The sequence below is a fragment of the Penaeus vannamei genome, chromosome 1, assembly GCF_042767895.1.
Source record: "Penaeus vannamei isolate JL-2024 chromosome 1, ASM4276789v1, whole genome shotgun sequence".
Taxonomy (NCBI): Eukaryota; Metazoa; Arthropoda; class Malacostraca; order Decapoda; family Penaeidae; genus Penaeus; species Penaeus vannamei.
The window spans coordinates 19715854-19722442 of NC_091549.1; the positions used below are offsets into that span (position 1 = coordinate 19715854).

General features: G+C 37.1%; 1 non-coding gene across 1 annotated transcript; it reads right to left on the reverse strand.

The window, feature by feature from the left end:
* Window positions 1-532: 532 nt before the first annotated feature.
* Window positions 533-604, reverse strand: TRNAE-CUC (transfer RNA glutamic acid (anticodon CUC)). The gene has a single exon. It is a non-coding gene; the product is annotated as a tRNA-Glu (tRNA).
* Window positions 605-6589: the final 5985 nt, after the last annotated feature.

The window sequence follows — 6589 nt, forward strand, 5'->3', positions numbered from 1 at the left end:
TATAGTAATAAAGATGTGATGGTAATGATAATTTATGATAGTATATGCAATAAGACAATAATAAGATCATTACAAGAAAATAATAATAACTATAATAGTAATGATAATAGTGATGCTAACAATAAAGATAAAGAAAATGATAATGATGACAATAATTCAGATACTAATAATAATAATCTCTCTCTCCCTCTCTGTCCGCCTGTGTCTGTCTCTCTGTCTCTGTCTCTCTCTGTTTCTGTCTCTGTCTCTGTCTCTGTCTCTGTCTCTGTCTCTGTCTCTGTCTCTGTCTCTGTCTCTGTCTCTGTCTCTGTCTCTGTCTCTGTCTCTGTCTCTGTCTCTGTCTCTGTCTCTGTCTCTGTCTCTGTCTCTGTCTCTGTCTCTGTCTCTGTCTCTGTCTGTTTCTGTCTCTGTCTCTCTCTGAACTTTTTACTTTATATTTATAGTTATAGTTAGAACATCATTTGATGGTAAATTCCATAATCCAATTAAACAATTTAATCTTTGGCGCGAATCCTATCTATAAATAAAATCTTTCCCGTGCCGGGAATCGAACCCGGGCCTCGCGGGTGAGAGCCGCGTATCCTAGCCACTAGACCACACGGGATATAGAACAGAACGTAAGTTTGTTTTGTTTTGTTTTGTTTTGTTTATTAACCGGTCTAATTTTTCCTTCCCTTCGCCAGCATCACCCAATGGCCATAACACATGGCAATGCAATAAACCAAGACCTCTTCTGTGAATGAACAATATGTGAAAAATGCACACATATACGTCATGTGTAAATGTCCGTAACCCAACCCCCTCTTTTCATTCCAAAGGCGGTGCCCATGCTGTTCTGCAAGTTAGACGAAGGAGCACTGACAGATACCACTTTGTACTTCGCCGACCCTACCCCTTCCGTGTACACGATCGCCTTGTTATGAGAGAGAGAGAGAGAGAGAGAGAGAGAGAGAGAGTGAGTGAGTGAGAGAGAGAGAGAGAGAGAGAGAGAGAGAGAGAGAGAGAGAGAGAGAGAGAGAGAGAGAGAGAAAGTGAGAAAGTGAGAAAGTGAGAGAGGAGAGAGAGAGAGAGAGAGAGAGAGAGAGAGAGAGAGAGAGAGAGAGAGAGAGAGAGAGAGAGAGAGAGAGAGAGAGAGAGAGAGAGAGAGAGAGAGAGAGCAAACTACAGAACATTTTATCGGACTTTTAGATCGACCCTGCTACTCAATGTTAAATGTCATTAAACACTGATTGGTCGACACACCCAACTGTTGCTTGTATCACTTTCCTGGGGACTCACACAGCGCTGCCTCAATTGTCTTCTCTCCTGGTGATTTGTTGACATCATTCTGCATTTTAAAGAGATCGAATTCAGTCAATGACATCACTACACCTTTCTATGTAACATGGTGTTTGTTGGGGTCTCCTGCCGACAGTGCTGACATCTTCACTCAAGCGATCCCTCGACAGTGCCCATCCCTCCTAAGCAAACAAAAAAGAGTAATATCTAAAAATAGGAACGTGGCTGGTGATGTTGTCTTTTGAGGTTAAAGTAGTAGACACTATGGTGTTTTAAACGGATATCCATCAAAGAGTGACAGTTCAGTTCATATGTAATTATGGACCCCAACAGGAACATTTCAGGTCAGACTTATCACTGACCATGTCTTCAACATGTATTTCTATGTTCGATATTAATGGCAAAATATCACAATTGTAGTTGATTCAATTATCAATGATTTTCTTTTGAGAAATCATACTATGTTATTCTTATATACACTATAGTTTTAGAATTTTATAACCGTAACCATAACTGGATAATTTTAGATCTAATCAAACACCACGATGTTTTTATAAGTTTATCCTGAATTAAGAAAAGTGCTTTGTGATTTGAAAGAAAATGTTGATGAGAGTGGGTCGGAAACTAGTGTATATTACTTGTGTAATTTGCACCAGTATAAATTAGCTATAGCATATAAACTATGAAATAAAATGATCAAATTATTATTTTAGATTAACCAGGTACATATGTGAGTTTATTACATACATCAATTGCTACACGAAGTAAGTCCACGAATCGTCAAACAAACGAATAAAAAAGTAAATATTGCTGAATAAACTATTAGATTGTATAAAGTCAATCTATAAATTGTGAATGTGTAAATAAAAATGATAAGAAAACAGAGAAATCTACTCTAGATTATTAAGTAAATGATGCATGACTTTTGACAAATGTATAAAGTACTTCATGTTAAACAATAAGTCACAGAAACCTATTTGTTAACTATTGGTAATATGTAAACAAATGGATATATAATGGAATATCAAATGAATATACATATATAATATGAAAATGAAAAGTTAACAGCTGTAATGGGTAATCTTAGTAAATCACGGATACCGAATGGATATCACACACACAACACACACACAACACACAACACACACACACACACACACACACACACACACACACACACACACACACACACACACACACACACACACACACACACACACACACACACACACTCACACACACACACACACATATACATATGTATACATCTATATATGTATGTATGTATATGGTAGTCATATACGAGTATATACACTGGATAAATAAACGTGTCATTAACACGTGTGAATCTACGAATGAGTAATCCACACCTGCCCCCATATTTGCTCTGGTGCTTATACGAATGTGTGTGTGACTGTGTACCTGTACGTGGGTGTATTACCGATTCCATGTGCGCATATGCGGATCTGTGTTTGATACGTATGCTTATCAGTTCTTCAACCTCTTTCCTCCTTTCAAATATCAACGCCTTCTGCGAATCTACGTATGAGCTGTTCACATCTGCTCCCGAAACATGTGTTTTGAGGCAACACCTGCGGGCAAGACAGGTGTTCTTGCATCAGTGGTCTGGTGGGTAAACCTCCTACATTGTTCTGTGCTGAGCTTTCTTGGGGGAAGTGGAAGTGTAATCGTAGGCGAGGAAGCACCATGGTGAGAGAGGACTGAGGAGGAGAGATGGTGCGACTTCAATGCCGTATTTATATGTCTACTTTGCGATGAACACTGGAGGTAAACTTCACTGTTAATATCCTGTGAGAAAACTAAATACAGGAACATGTATTAAACGGGCATTTATTTCCAAATTCTCCCTGATGTAAACAAAGTGATGTCGACTCGCTTACGAATGGGAAAATTCTTGGCACACGAACAATAAATTTTCCGAAAATAAAAGACGAAAGAGTTGGAAAGGGAGAAAAGAAAAAAAAGACAGAGAAGAACTACGAGATAAAGTGTAACAATGTCCGAAGAATCCGTTGCCAAAATGACGTCTAAACGTAAGAATCAAGTGAATTACCAGACCTTTCAGACCGTTGGGGCTTATACAGTGGAACGGCGCAGTGTCCCCTTCTTCGGTGAGTATCGTGTCTCTTTTGAGTCAGTCAGCCGTTTACATGTATGTATGTATGTATGTATGTATGGGTATAAGCGTTAGCATTTGCAGTCACGATCAAGACAAATGGGTGTACATGTAAGGATTTATATGCATCCATTCTGGTTAGATTTGGCCGACGCCAGTGATTCCATGTTAATGCCATACCGATAATTTTATTCTGGTTAGTACCGACTATCGATACTGAAGCTTCTATGTTCATCTATGTAACCACACGCCTCTCCCCGGAAAAAAAAATCCGATAGAAAGAATATACTAATAACTGTTCATTGGCCAACATATAGACAAATAAGTGCAACAAACATTTATAATATGTTTATTTTTGCTAGACGTTATTTTTAAAATACACATATCTAGCCCAATTTTTTTTTCAATTGAAACCTGTTTGTTTTAGGAAACGAAATATCGACGATTATTCACCAGTAATGATCTGGAAGACAACGGAAGTATTTTGGTATCGAGAACCCCACTTCCAATAACATACAGATAAGCCGCACATATAATGAAATACAGATACGCCCACATCTAACAACAGCCATATAACCCCGACGGACTCTCTGACTCCCGTGTGCGCACCGTAACGAAAGCCAACGACCGCAAAATTATAATTAGCACAATTCCCCTTTGTTATAAATCTATGATAGGTTTTATTATGTGTTTTTGACTTATAAGTTAGCCATGAAAAAGAAAGAAATTTTGTTTTTTAATTCCATATGATACTTATTCTTAAAAAAACGGTAGACAGTTGTTGGAAACAAAGCACATGGTTTTCACCAATATCTGTCAGTTCGCACACAACTTTTTCACACTTGTACGTACGCTCTCTACAATTTTACAGCTCTTCCAAGAACAGAGGGTGAAAGTACTAAATCTGAAAGAAATTTAGTTGAATTTTATCAATAAGTAGGGTTTTTCATTTGTTCTTCTTACTGACATTCTGTTCTATCTTAAGAACTAATAAAATCAATCATATTTAGCATTGATATAAAATATGCGCGTTTGTAGAACTGCAATAAACATAAAATATGTAAGTTTAGGGTATAATTTTTTAAAATTATCTTTTGAACTGAACTAATACAACAATTTTTGAATCGTCGATCAAGTAATTTTATATTCTTTGAATTTAGAAAGTTATCCGCATTATGAAGTGCGTAATTAAACCAGCTTTTGGTTTTCGCTGATTAAAATGTAAAGCAACTAATAACAGAAGACTGATATGTATGAAGTGGTCGACGCTCTTTCAGTAAGATGCAACTGGCTGTAGACCAAAGACTGTGACACAATATCTGTTTATTATATTTTATATGCTTTATTGCTCTATAAAGCATTTCTTACATACTGTATTTACCATGAAATGTTTATACTTTATTTACTGTGTCGTATAAACTGCAACATACACCATATACTGTGCCTACGATGCAGAGTGTAAAACCGCTGTAAACAAAAGACGGAGTTCCATTTACTGCGCAAGGCAAGCGCTCTTCTGGATCCTAGTGACTTGCACTGACACTCGAGAGGAAGGCGAGTGAAAACATCGCTCTATTTTGTAATATATTACCACAGATGACGTCGTTCGGTTAGCGATGGGAAGTATTAAAGAAGGATGCCATTCTGAACGATAACGGGTACAGTGTTTCTCAGCCAAGTATATTTCTTGCTTTCTTAACACTGGATAGAAGGGAAATTTTCTTTAAAGTGGGAATTTCGGAATTCAGAAGTGACACACTGGAAAGTTCTTATGACAAAATTTCGGAAGTGAAGGCGAGGAGTGGCGCATGAATTTAGAAAGAAAAGAATGAACGCTGTTTGTATGTCATCGTTTATATGTCCTGCAAACTCATGTCACATCTCGAGCTTTTTATTGTCATGGTGACTTTAAACCGACGAACTTGAACTTATAACTATTTAACTATTATCATTGATTCAACTAACTATTAATGACACGCCTGGGATACAGTGCCACCAAATGTTCATACACACACAAAAAAAAAGGTTAGTCACAATTGCGCATCACGTTTTAATGCTAAAAGACGCATTATGTTGCAGGCCTACGCATCAGCGGCTAATTAGATACTGCAGATGATCGTGATATATTCATTTTTCGGTTTAATGATTAGTGAACCTAACTTTTTTATATACATTTTAAAATCGTTAAGGTAATGAGGTTTTGCGAATATTACCTCGGTGCAAATTAACAGCTTTTAGAGGACCGGAAATGAGGTGATGATGCAGAGGTTCGTTCAATATTTTCTCGCATTTTTTTTTTTTCCGTCTTGCTTTTGCGAGAAACCAGAATCCGACCACTATTTCAATTTTACTTTCATATAGCAACGTCAACAACAAAAACAAAAGGAAAAATTGCCATTCAACCGTTCACTAATGTTTCAACTTTGACGCAAGAAATAGGTATCCAAGCGTAACACAATAACTATCGTATTGGTTTGTGTAGAAGTGTGTTTATACGTTTATTCCAGCCATCTATCCATCTGACAATTTATATATATACATATATATATATATATATATATATAGATAGATAGATAGATAGATAGATATGCACACACACACACACACACACACACACACACACACACACACACACACACACACACACACACACACACACACACACACACACACACACACACACACACACACACACGCGCGCGCGCGCGCGCGCGCAAATAAATAAAGAACATCGTTAGACATTGACGTAAAATGTGCTGTGTTCAGAACTGCTGCGCACTTGATGGAAAGCATAAGTGCAAAAATGACGAAAAAATGAAAAAAATGACGGAATATTCTTCTGGAAGTATAAACTTACGTGAACGTATATACAGCACACACACACACACACACACACACACACACACACACACACACACACACACACACACACACACACACACACATCTCTCTATCCTTTTCTCTCTCTCGTTACTACTGCAAAAAATGCTTATTTCTTGCAATTAATTAACTAGGCAGTAGATATTGCAAAATTTAAAAAATGGCAAACAATGGAAAGTAAACACGACAATAATAATACCAATAATAATAACGATAATGATAATATCGACAGTAAACATGACAGTAATAGTAAAAGTAGTACAACCAGACTTAATGAGGATAATTATAACATTC